The sequence below is a fragment of the Mesoplodon mirus genome (genome assembly GCF_964341445.2).
Source record: "Mesoplodon mirus genome assembly, chromosome: 1".
NCBI classification, from domain to species: Eukaryota; Metazoa; Chordata; class Mammalia; order Artiodactyla; family Ziphiidae; genus Mesoplodon; species Mesoplodon mirus.
The window spans coordinates 77658028-77672514 of record NC_138976.1 but is presented as its reverse complement, the minus strand read 5'-3'; positions in this window follow the sequence as shown (position 1 = coordinate 77672514).

Here is a 14487-nt window from a genome sequence, read left to right as displayed (position 1 = left end):
TCAAACTTAAATTTTTTATTGAAAGCATGGAAATTTGGAAAGTCAAGACATTCTACACTTCCTTTAATTTTTAAAGGTCGTTTAAAAATATACACATTTGTGTTTCTGGTTTCTATTTGGACATATAAATATTTATTTATTCCTGTTTTTAAAAAAGAAAGGTCCAGCTATATGCTGTCTATAAGACACATACTTTAGATTCAAAGACAGATACAAATAGGTTGAAAGTAAAAGGATGGAGGAAGATATACTATGTAAAAGAGAACAGCAGGTAGCTACACTAATATCAGACAAAATAGATTTCAAGACAAAATTTATTACTAGAGACAAAGAAGGACATTTTCTAAAGATAAAATTTTCAATCCATCAAGAAGATATACCAATTATATATACACCTAACAACAGCCCCAAAATATATGAAGCAAAACTAACAGAATTAAAGGGAAATACACAATTCAACAAAAATCACTGGAGACCATAGTACCCCACTTTCAATAATGGATAGAACAACTGGACAGAATACTAACAAGGAAACAGAAGTCTTTAGCAGCACTCTACACCAACTAGGCTTAACAAACATCTCTAGAATACTTCATCCAACAACAGCAAAATGCACATTCTTCTCAAGTGCAATGGAATATTTTCCAGAATAGACCATGTGGTAAGCCATAAAATAAGTCTTAATAGATTTAAAAGGTTCAAATCATGCAAAGTTTATTCTCCGACCACCATAGAATGATTTAGACATCAATAACAGGAAGAAATTTGGGAAACTCACAAATATATGGAAATTAACACACTCATAAATAACAAGTGGGTCAAAGACAAAAAGCACAATTTAAAATATGAAATACTTTGAGACAGATGAAAACAAAAACACAGCATACCAAAACTTATGGGATGCATCAAAAACAATTCTCAGAGGAAGATTTATGGCTGTAAATGCCTACATTTAACAAGACGGAAGATGTCAAACCAATAGCCTGAACTTCCACCTAACTAAACTAAAACAAAAGCAAGGGGGTGAATTAAACTCAAAACAAGCAGGGGGAAGAAAATAATAAAATTACAGTGGAAATAGAGAATAGAAAAAACAATAGAGAAAATGAAACTAAAAGTTGGTTATTTGGAAAGATCAACAAAATTGAAAAATCTTTAACTAGCCTGATCATTTTTAAAAAAGGAAGACAAATTACTAATTTCAGGAATGAAAGAGTGGCATTACTACCAACCTTAGAGAAATAAAAAGAATTATGAGAAATACTGTAAATAACAAATTAGCTGACCTAGATGAAATGGACAAATTCTTAAAAAGACACACAAGCTACTCAAACTGACTCAAGTTGAAAGAAAAAATCTAAACAGACTTATAATGATTAAAGAGATTAAGTCAGTAATTAAATTTTTTCTCACAAAGAAATGCCAGGAACCAGATGACTTCACTGGTGAATTCTACCAAATGTTTAAGGGAGAAATAACAATCCATCACAAAATATTTCCAAAAATAGAAGAGGAGGGAACACTTATTAACTCATTCTAGAAGGCCAATATTATCCTGATACTGAAACCAGGCACATACACCTCAAGAAAACCAGACCAATCTCCCTTGTGATAGACACAAAAGTCTTTAACAAACTATAAGCGATCTGAATCCAGCAATATATGAAAAGGATTATATACCACAACAAAGGGATTTATCTTTAGGAATGAAAGGCTTTTGTATGGTTCAACATACAGAAACCAAAAGATTTCACCTCAAATCTTTGTCATTCTCTTTACTACTTTGAGGAGAAATCTCCAGGAACAATATTAGATTGTGTCATTTATTTCCATGCCCTGGTTTATGAATACACTGATAGGAATTTGTTCTAAGCCAGGTACACTCACATAGCCTAGCTCCATTGAAGAATCTATGCTATGTTGATTACTACAAGAGTCACACTAGGAAGAAACAGCCCCTTCACAGATGGCTAAATTTTTCCAACAGGATAAAACAGGGTTGTTGTTTAACATGTTTTTAATGAGTCTATCATTTGGGGATGAGCTAAATGCAACAGATGAAAGAAAAGCATTCTTTTGTGCAGACACTATGACTATGATTTTATATCAAACTAAGAGTGACTTTAAAGACAACTGATGCTGTTCCCTAATTATTGTCATAACAGAAGTACTATAGATGAATTATTCTGAGACAAAGTTCATAATTATGGAAGTCTTTCCCAATACGCGACAAATTTAAAATAATAATCCCACAAGATTAACTTATCCAGTTACCTAGAGGTACATTATACACATGTTTTACCTTGAATAGTGCACCTAGAAGTAACATAACTTAAAGCAGGTGCTTTCTCTGTATTTTTTAAGGAATCAATGATTTTTTTATAAGTTTGTTTCATGACTAAAGCAGGCACCTGGTTTTACTGCCTTAAAAATATTCAGACTAAAAATGTCATACCCATGATATAAGCAACAAAACCTGGCACCAAAGGTCACCCTTTTATATCTGTGTTAGAGGGGATCCAAAGCCCTTTGTAAGGAAAAGTTTGACCCTGTCTCTAGGAAGCTTGCTCATTTCTATGAGAGGGGCATTTTATTTGGGCAGCCAGAACTTTTGCAGCTCCTTCGTTTCTGTAAGAGAATATAGGTCTATCCTCAGTTGAATTGTCTGTTAAGGAAGATGTGTTTCTGTTTAGCTGGGAATATAAAATAACAAGTCTGGGTACTCATTACAGAATGCAAACTCATTGTTTCCCAACATTAATAAAATTCCAATTGAGAAACAGTACTGAAGGAGAATTTCAGAAGGCTACAAAGATCCATGCATTCTTTTAAATAAAACTCTACCCTAAGATCAAGCTAGAAGGATATCAGAAAGCCAGGTACTCCTGGAGCAAGTGTGGTGGTAAAGAACATATGCTCTGAGTTTGAACTTGGCTTTCACTTATTAGCTATGTGAACATGGGCAAGTCACTTAACCTCTCTCTGGCCTACCCTATGTATCATTTCCTATTTTTACTTTTTTCTATCCTATTATATTTCATGTAATTTTACAAGCAGCCTTCAATCCACTGAGATAAAGTTGAGGAAGTTTATTACTTATAGATAGATAAACAAATAGATAATTTAATTGATAATACATCATAACATAGAAGCAAAGCTTACATATCTTAGGGACTTAAGGATGGTTTAATATTTTAAAATATATTAACATATAACATCAGTAGCCCAACTAAGGAAGAAAAAAAAAAAACCCTAGATCATTTTAATCAATGGTGAAAGGCACAAAATAAAGACTAGCCATAATTTTTTTTAAAAGCTCTTAATAACCCAGGACTTAAAGGCTGTTATCTTAATATTTAAAAAATCTATCTGAAACCAATGGCCACATAAGTTGTCACAGAAACATATTCAGTAAAATTAGAAACAAAATCAGGTATATAACTTCCACCATTATTATTTAACATTGAGATAGAATTATGGCCAATGCAAACAATACATGGCACAGAAATGAGATCTAAATTTTGGAAAAGAGGAAACATAATTATCATTACTTATGAATGATACTGTATACTAGAAAAGCCATGATAATAAAATGAAATTTCTGGATTCAAAGCTCAATAAGATGCTAGACATAAAATAAATATGCAACTGGTTCTTTGTTATTAGAAGAAAACATTTTTGCTTGTTCTCAACACAGCAGCAAAAATCAGTTACAAAACATAATATAATATGGGAAAAGATTCTATTCACAATGTAATCTAATAGCCTAAGATATGTGAAGGACCTATATGAAGAGAACCACAAAACTCCTAAAAGATATAAAAGGAGAGAGATCATGTTCTTTGTTGGAGAGAACAAATTTTGTCAATTGTTAGTTTATCATATTTCATACGTCTAACTCAATGCCAATTAAAGTCATAATTTTCTTTACAAAATGACTATAAAGTTTGGAAAAATAAATAAATGAGTATTCAATGGAAGAATAGCCGTATCTAAAGTTATAATAATTTAACACATACATATATATATAGACATAGGAGTAAACAGACACATCTATAAAACAGTGTCTACAGTATATGAGAATTTAACACATGGTCAATGGGACACTGCAAACCAGTAACAACAGGAAAGATTATTCAATAAATTGTTTGGGAAACACTCATTAAATATTTTGGGAAAAATCAATTCAGATACTCATCTCATACTTTTGGATGGACTAAAAGTATAAACATAAAATAAGTCAAACTATTTAAAAGATCTTGACAAAAATAGAAGTGAATATTGAATTTCTCAAGTGGGAAAAGTTATGTCTTAGAAATGATTAAATAATTTAGACTAAAATTATAAACGTAAAATAAGTCAAACTATTTAAAAGATCTTGACAAAAATAGAAATGAATATTGAATTTCTCAAGTGGGAAAAATTATCTGTCTTAGAAATGATTAAAGAATTTAGATAAAGTGCCCAGTAACAAACCTACAGGCATATGGTCAATTAATCTACAACAAAGGAGGCAAAAATATACAACGGGGAAAAGACTGTCTCTTCAATAAGTGGTGTTGGGAAAACTGGATAACTACATGTAAAAGAATGAAATTAGAACAGTTTCTCACACCATATACAAAAACAAACTCAAAATGGATTAAAAACATAAATGTAAGACCAGAAACCATAAAACTCCTAGAAGAAAACATAGGCAGTACACTCTTTGACATAAAAGTCTTAGCAACATTTTTTTGGATCTGTCTTCTCAGGCAAGAGAAACAAAAGCAAAAATAAACAAATGGGACCGAATCCAATGCAAAAATTTTTGCACAGCAAAGGAAGCCATTAACAAATGAAAAGAAAACCTACTAAATGGGAGAAGATATTTGTAAATGATGTGTCTGGTAAGGGGTTAATGTCCAAAATATATAAAGAGCTCTACAATATCAAAAAAAAAAAAACCCGATTAAAAAAATGGGCAGAAAACCTGAATAGACATTATTCCAAAGAAGACATACTGATGGCCAACAGACATATGAAAAAATGCTCAACATTGCTAATCATCAGGGATTAGCAAATCAAAACAACAATGAGATATCACCTCATACTTGTCAGAATGGATAAATCAAAAAGACAACAAATAATAAATGTTGGCAAGGATGTGGAAAAAAGGGAACTCTGTACACTGTTGGTGGGAATATAAATTGGTACAGCCACTATGGAAAACAGTATGGAGTTTCCTCAAAAAATTAAAAATAGAACTACCATATGATCCAGCAATTCCACTGCTGGGAATATATCTGAAGAAAATGAAAACACTAATTTGAAAAGATATATGCACCCAGTGTTCATAGCAGCACTATTTACAATAGCCAAGATATGGAAGCAACCTAAGTGTCCATCAACAGAGGAATGGATAAAGCAGATGTGGTATATATATACAATGAAATATCACTCAGCCATAAAACAGATCAAAATTTTGCCACGTGCAATAACATGGATGGACCTGGAGGGTATTATGCTTAGTGAAATAAGTCAGACAGAGAAAGAAAAATACTGTATGTTTCACTTGTATGTGTAATCTGAAAAATAAAACAAATGCATGAATATAAATGAAACTGACTCACAGAGGCAGAGAACAAACTAGTAGTTACCAGTGGGGTGGGGGGAAGGGCAAGATAGGAGAAGGGGATTAAGAGGTACAAACTACTAGGTATAAATTAAGTAAGATATAAGGATGTAATGTACAGCTTAGGGAATAGAGCCAATATTTTATAATAACTCTAAATGGAGTATAATCTATAAAAATATTGAATTACTATTTTGTACACCTAAAACTAATATTATAAATTAACTATACTTCAATTTAAAAAAGAACTGATCAACTGCAAAAAATGCCCAGTAAACTCAAATTTTAAGTCTAAAATTAAAACAAAATCCTAACAATGGAAAGATAAACTATGAACTTGAGGCAACATTTGTAAGCATGCTACAAATGAAAAAATGAATGTTGTTGTTCTTTATACTTTACCTCCAAATTTTTTGTAAGCTTAGGGTTATTTCAAAATAAAAAAAAATTTATAAGCACCCTTGATATATGAAGAATTCCTGCAATTTGATAAGAAAAACATCAAGAGCCCAGTAGATGAATGCGTAAAGGGTATAAACAGTACACATATCCACAAACACACACACACACTCACAAAAAGACAAAAAGGTGCCTTAACAGATAAGGCAGAAAAATATCAGTCTTAGCAAAGAAATGCAAATTAAAATAAGACTTCAATACCTATCAAATTAGCAAAGGTTTTTGGTTTTCTTCGTTTTTAGTAATAATATCACATATTTGCAGAAGTATAATAAACCATGTACCCTTTCTCTTTACTGGTGGGAGTGTAAATAAGAATAAGCAATTTAGTCATTTGTATAAGGACTCTTGACATCCGTGAATACAGATATCCCACTTCTAGGAATCACCCTAAAGAGAAATCCTGAACAAAAGAAAAAGCTTTATATATAAAGATGTTCACTAAGGATTATTTATATTAATGAAAGTTTGAAAGCAACCTAAATGTCAAGCTATATAGGGGGGTTATTAGATAAATAATAAAATATCAACTAGCCATTAAAATGTTTACAAAGAAACTTTTAAAATAATGTGATAAAATGTGCTAAGTGAAGAAAGCAAGATGCAAAATTGTCTCTTTTTTTTTGATGTGGACAATTTTTTAAAGTCTTTATTGAATTTGTTACAATATTGCTTCTGTTTTATGCCCTCGTGTTTTGGCCACGAAGCATGCGGCCAAAACACCAGGGTTCAGTGCAGGTTCAATCCCCGACCAGGGATTGAACCCACACCCCCTGCATTGGAAGGCAAAGTCTCAACCACTGGACCACCAGGGAAGTCCCACAAAATTGTTTTTACAATATGATCACATACTTGTAAAAATGAAGAAGTGGGGAAAAAAGATTTTTAAAAGTATAGGCTAACAGTAGTTAGCTGTGAGGAATTTTGTTCTTTCAATTCTTATATTTACCAAATTTTCTATGAGGAGAATATATTAGCTTATATTTTTATAATATATAATATGATGTATAAACAAACACTGCTATGTCTGGAACAGCAGGGAAATCTCACAGCATGTGCTCATTACAGATTTCTGGTTTCTAACTCTAATAAAGAAATTCAATATGAACTTTCAAGCCAACGATGACAGTTTTTCCAATTCCTTCTGGCACTAGCAGCCGTACAGAGGTCAGGTATATTAAAAAAAAAGTTGTCTGTGAGGATACGGGGAGGGGGAAGGGTAAGCTGGGACAAAGTGAGAGAGTGGCATGGACATATATACACTACCAAACTTAAAATAGATAGCTAGTGGGAAGCAGCCGCATAGCACAGGGAGATCAGCTCGGTGCTTTGTGACCACCTAGAGGGGTGGGATAGGGAGGGTGGGAGGGAGGGAGACGCAAGAGGGAAGAGATATGGGGACATATGTATATGTATAACTGATTCACTTTGCTATAAAGCAGAAACTGACACACCATTGTAAAGCAATTATACTCTAATAAAGATGTTAAAAAAAGAAAAGTGTCTGACCAGAAATTCTCTTGCTCAGCACTTCAATGCTATAAGACACCTGATGACTAGTTGGGCCTGAGGAGGAAAAAGCATTTTTAGAAAAAATTCAAGTCTATTAAAATTGACTAACATTATTTTTTTATTTGCTCTTTTTCTGAACTACTTATTCTGAGTATAATAAATCCTTGTTATAAACATTTCAAATGTTATAAGTATTTATGATAGAAAGAGTGACTAACTCTATTATAGTTTGGTATATGTTACTCCAAATTTTTGGATGAATATCTAACATTTAAAAAATAATGGGATCATTCTAAACATACTGTTTTGTAACTTGAATGTTCAGTTAACAATATATTGCAGACAATTTCCCTTTTAAGAACTCATGGGCCTTCTTTCTTTGTTTTAATGATTTATAATCTTCCTTTTTTGGTATACTATAATTTATTTAACCAGTTCCCTATTGATAGTCATTTCAGTTACCAAATCATTATTATAAACAATGCTACACTGAATATGTACGTCTCTGTATACTTGTACAATGCAAAAATATCTGAAATGTATGACTATTTTACAGTAAGCATCCATCACTCTTGACTATTTCTGTGTGATAAATTCCTAAATTTCAGGATCAAAGTTTATTAGCTAAGCAGTCCTTTAAAAATATTGTTTATACTCACATTATACAGTAAGAGTGTATAATGAAAATGCCTGTTTTCTAACATCTTTAACAAGGTAGTATATTATCAAGTTTTGTTTTGTTTTGGCCAATCTAATAGGTGCAAAATATTACCATTGTTCTTTTGTATTTCTTTAATTATTAGAGAAGTTGAGCACCTCTTCACAGATCTGTTGGTCATTTGTTTTTCTTCTAGGAATTGGCCATTATTGTCCTTTGTATTTCTATTTGTTTCCTTTTTCTTGTTGATTTGTGAAAGCTGTTTTTATATCAGGGAAAGTAGCCCTTTATTATGTTATATGCATAATTTTCTAAGGTTTTCTTTTGATGCTTTGTTTTCAATTTTTTTGGTACAAAAATTCTTTAAGGTTAATGTACTTTTATTGGTACTTTCTAATTCTGGGTTTGTGTCATGCTTAGAAAAGCCCTCTCCACTCCAAGATTATAAATAATATTCACTGTGCTTTCTTCAAGTATTTTAATTTTTTCATTATTTTACATTTTTATTTTTGAAGTAGGTGGAAGTTATTTTGATATAAAGAGTGGGATCAGGAATTCCTTGGTGGTCCAGTAGTTAAGAATCCATGCTTCCGCTGCAGGGGACAAGGGTTTGATCCCTGATCCAGGAGCTAAGATCCCGCATGCCATGCATCCCAAAGAGTGGGATGGAGATCCAGTTTATTTTGTCACAAATGTCTAGTCAGCCAACCTAATAACACTTATTAAATAATACATCTTTCTGCACTAGCTTGAAATGCCACATTTATGATGTACTAAATTCTCATATAGACCTTGTGTATTTCTGGGGTCCATTTACCTTTGCTCCTGAGCCAGAAAGTGGCAATTTATCTTTGAGTAAACACACTCTCAGTAGAAAAACAAAATACTTCTGTTCCGGAGTTGAATATCCCTTGACTGTATGGAAAATTCCCTTTTACTAATTTATCTTTCAAGATGAATCTTCAGTCTTGGGCGATATGGTCAACATGGCTAAGAGTCAAATTTGGTATCATGCCCAAGTCACCATGAGCCTTACCCACAGTTTCTTACTCCTACTCTGTTTGCCAAGTAAGGATCAATACAGTTCATCTCTTATCTCTAGCCAGAGAGTTTGCTGTGGATAAATAATAGAACCACAAATTGAAAGTATCGTCTACAATAAAGGCTGGTAACATCAATCTAAGCTATGGAAATTTCTCTCTCAAAGATGCTCTGAGTATGAGCCAATGTGGATGTTTAGATTCACATGCATAGATGAGAAACTAAGAATCTCTTTTTCCAGCTACTGAACCTAACCCTATGTAGATTTACACTGAACACATAAAAATAGATACAGTATTTCAGTTTAAGGGAACATTTCTGAATAGAGTTCACATAGCATCAATGATAGGGAGATTTGCCACAGTCTGCTTTCTTGCCATAGTGTGCATGTCCTTTTGTTTCTTCAGTTCCCATAGCATGAAGGAAAGGAATGACCCTGTAGACCACCATCTCAGTACCTCAGATGGAATGCCATATTGTGCCTCTCGATTCCATTCTGTAGGTTTTGTGCAGTGGTGACTCATTCCTCCTATGCAGCACTCTCTATGGCCGACTTACCTATTAGAGCAGGTACAATGTCTAAGGTCCATAATACTTTAAGGAACCCATAAAAATGTCTTAATTTCTTTTAAAATCAGAGGCAAAAAAATAATTTTTAAGTCAAAGAAGATGTTTCGTTATATAATATTAATATATTCATCTTTGTAACAAAATAGTTATAAAATGTATTCTTTAATATTTTTTATGAAGGAAGAGGCCCACAAGAGTCATGATACAGCCTTGTCTGTCTCTCAAAAGATGTCTTACAAAGGGAATACTAAGCATTTTAGATCTTTCATCTCTATTCTGCTCCTGGAAATTCACAATTAAAGGCTCATAGAAGCCTTGCAATAAATTAAAAAACAAAACAACAAAAACAAACTATAAATTTTAGTTTCCTCCAGGTTGTTCAGATTTGTGTAATCTTGGAACATTTCCTTCCACATAATAACTACTGCCTTCCACCAGAACTAGTGATCCATAGAAGAATTTGGGAAATACTTAACTTTCTATTACATTAAGATTCAACATTGGTCAAGAGAGTCTATAGCTGAAATCTCTCAACCATATATTATTTTAGCAGACTATACAGAAGCCTAAAGGATTATTCTCTGTTCTATGCAAACAGAATTAAAATGCCTACCTGATTCTCTTTGAGCAACATGGTAACAAAACAGCTCTACCTATCCACTTGGCAGGAGAATTTTATTGTTGCACAAGTTGTAGATTTATGCTACACAGTTCACTGAGACCCATTTCAATTCAGTTTTCTTGATAGGCTTGCAGTAGCGTGAGAATGAAAATAATTCTCAAATGACAAGGAAGAGTGAAAAGCTGCTTTCCTGAATTCCAGAATATGTTATTCCTTAACCTATCAGACCTTATTAAGAGTGACTTAAAATCTGTCAGCTCTCAAAAGGTTTCTCCAGTAACAGATTTCTTGGTTCCATCTCAGTTCCTGCAGTTCCCATAACCACAGCCTATTCAATTTAGCAGTGCTCGGCTGCATGAAGGCTGAAATTAAAATGTGCTTTCAAAATTCAATCCATAGCAAAACTGACTTAACTTAGAAGCATCTCCACAGTTAGATTTAATAAAAAGATATGAGTTTGACATGGAAGGCCAAAGAAGGATAAATTCCTCTGAGAAATAAAAGTAGAAAGTGTTGTGGGTTTTTTTTTTTATGTTGACTAATGTCCTTTTTTAAAAGTCAGTTTTCTGTTTGACAGAAAAAGTCAGAGACTTCTGAACCAGGAAAAAATAGAAAATATGAACAGACGAATCACAAGTAATGAAATTGAAACTGTGATGAAAAATCTTCCAACAAGCAAAAGTCCAGGACCAGATGGCTTCACAGGTGAATTCCATCAAACATCTAGAGAAGAGCTAACACACATCCTTCTCAAACTCTTCCAAAAAATTGCAGAGGAAGGAACACGCCCTAACTCATGCTATGAGGCCACCATCACCCTGATACCAAAACCAAACAAGATATTACAATATAAGGAAATTATAGACCAATACCACTGATGAATATAGATGCAAAAATCCTCAACAAAATACGAGCAAACAGAATCCAACAACACATTAAAAGGATCATATACCATGATCAAGTGGGATTTATCCCAGGGATGCAAGGATTCTTCAATATATGCAAATCAATCAGTGTGATACACCGTATTAACAAACTGAAGAATAAAAACCATATGATCATCTCAATAGATGCAGAAAATGCTTTTGACAAAATTCAACACCCATTTATGATAAAAACTCTCCAGAAAGTGGGAAGAGAGGGAACCTACCTCAACATAATAAAGGCCATATATGACAAACCCACAGCAAACATCATTCTTAATGGTGAAAAACTGAAAGCATTTCCTCTAAGATCAGGAACAAGACTAGGGTGTCCACTCTCACTGCTATTATTCAACATAGTTTTGGAAGTCCTAGCCATGGCAATCAGAGAAGAAAAAGAAATAAAAGGAATGCAAATTGGAAAAGAAGAAGAAAAACTGTCACTGTTTGCAGATGACATGATACTATATATGGATAATCATAAAGATGCCACCATTGATAGAGCTAATCAATGAATTTGGTAAAGTTGCAAGATACAAAATTAATGCACAGAAATCTCTTGCATTCCTATACACTAACAACAAAAGATGAGAAAGAGAAATTAAGGAAACAATCCCATTTACCACTGCAACAAAAAGAATAAAATACCTAGGAATAAACCTATCCAAGGAGGTAAAAGACCTGTACCCAGAAAACTATAAGACACTGATGAAAGAAATCAAAGATGACACAAACAGATGGAGAGATATACCATTTTCTTCGATTGGAAGAAAATGACTACACTACCCAAAGCAATCTACAGATTCAATGCAATCCCTATCAAATTAACAATGGCAGTTTTCACAGAACTAGAACAAAAAATCTTAATATTTGTATGGAGACACAAAAGACCCCGAATAGCCAAAGCAAGCTTGAAGGAAAAAAAGGGAGCTGGAGGAATCATACTCCATGACTTCAGACTATGCTACAAAGCTACAATCAAGATAATATGGTACTGGCACAAAAACAGCAATATAGATCAACAGAACAGGATAGAAAGCCCAGAGATAAAATCACACACCCATGGTCAAGTAATCTATGACAAAGGAGGCAAGGATATACAATGGAGAAAAGACAGTCTCTTCAATAAGTGGTGCTGGGAAAACTGGACATCTATATGTAAAAGAACAAAATTAGAACATTCCCTAACACTGTACACAAAAATAAACTGAAAATGGATTAAAGACCTAAATGTAAGACAAGACAAAATAAAACCCTTAGAGGAAAACATAGGAAGAACACTCTTGGACATAAATCACAGCAAGATCTTTTTTGACCCACCTCCTAGAGTAATGGAAATAAAAAAAATAAACAAATGGGACCTAATGAAACTTAAAAGCTTTTGCACAGCAAAGGAAACCATAAACAAGACGAAAAAACAACCCTCAGAATGGGAGAAAATATTTGCAAATGAAGCAATGGACAAAGGATTAATCTCCAAAATATATAAACAGCTCATGCAGCTCAATATTAAAAAAACAAACAACCCAATCAAAAAATGGGCAGAAGCCCTAAATAGACATTTCTCCAAAGAAGACATACAGATGGCCAAGAGGCACGTGAACAGATGCTCAACATCACTAATTAATAGAGGCAAATCAAAACTACAATGAGGTATCACCTCACACCAGTCAGAATGGGCATCATCAGAAAATCTACAAACAAAAATTGCTGGAGCGGTTGTGGAGAAAAGGCAACCCTCTTGCACTGTTGGTGGGAATGTAAATTGATACAGCCACTATGGAGAACAGTATGGAGGTTCCTTAAAAAACTAAAAATAGAATTGCCATATGACCCAGCAATCCCACTACTGGACATATACCCAGAGAAAACCATAATTCAAAAAGACACATGTACCCCAATGTTCATTGCAGCACTATTTACAATAGCCAGGACATGGAAGCATCCTAAATGCCTATCAACAGACGAATGGATAAAGAAGATGTGGTACATATATACAATGGAATATTACTCAACCATAAAAAGGAATGAAATTGGGTCATTTGTAGAGACGTCGATGGACCTAGAGACTGTCATACAGAGTGAAGTCAGTCAGAAAGAGAAAAACAAATATTGTATATTTATGCATATATGTGGATTCTAGAAAAATGGTACAGATGAACCGGTTTGCAAGGCAGAAATAGAGACACAGATGTAGAGAACAAACGTATGGACACCAAGTGGAGAAAGCTGGGTGGGGGTGGCTGGTGGGATGAATTGGGAGATTGGGATTGACAAATGTACACTAATATGTATAAAATAGATAATAAGAACCTGCTGTATAAAAAATAAATAATATTTTAAAACAAGAAAAAGTCGGAGACTTTAAGTCATTTTTTTTTTCAGCTTTCAGAAGGTTTGTTCATTAGAAAGATGATCTCTATTATTTTTCTGGAAGCAGACACATTTGTCTGCCCATAGTGCTTTAAAATACATGTATTTCTCATCTTGGAGAAACTCACAAGACTTTGGGTTTAAAGGAAATCAACTCCAGGTGATCGTAGTATTTTATAAAATTAGGAAACAAAATTTCTTTTAAGGAAAAAAGCCCTGCTCACGTAATGACAGATCTGACTTCTAGAGAATTGATTTAATTCCCTAACACATAGTAGTTAGCAAAACAAACAACGATAGCAACAACAACAACAAAAATTTGTCCAGGCTCTCCTTTGTACACTTCCCTGAAATGATTTGTTTATAGGATTTTTCTGCCTTTCTTAAGGTACAGAAGTCCTCAAGGGTAGAGAGATTGTGGTATTTGGCTTGGTCTCTCAACTGCCTACCACAGTGACCAACATATGCATATGCAGCTTGTGGAATGAAAATGTAATACTTAGTGACTTTTTGAAAGTATAAGCTACTGGAAATTGTCAGTATGGCCATGACTGTTAGTTATATTGTTACTGCTCTTCCAGAGAAAGAGAGAGAGAGGGAGGGAGGGAGAGAGAGAAGGAGAATATATTACCTCTCTTGGCTGGCAAAGAGTATAAAGTTCTGATAAAATTGCTGACACTGATTTTATTTACTATTAAAGCCTTACCTTGGCTCT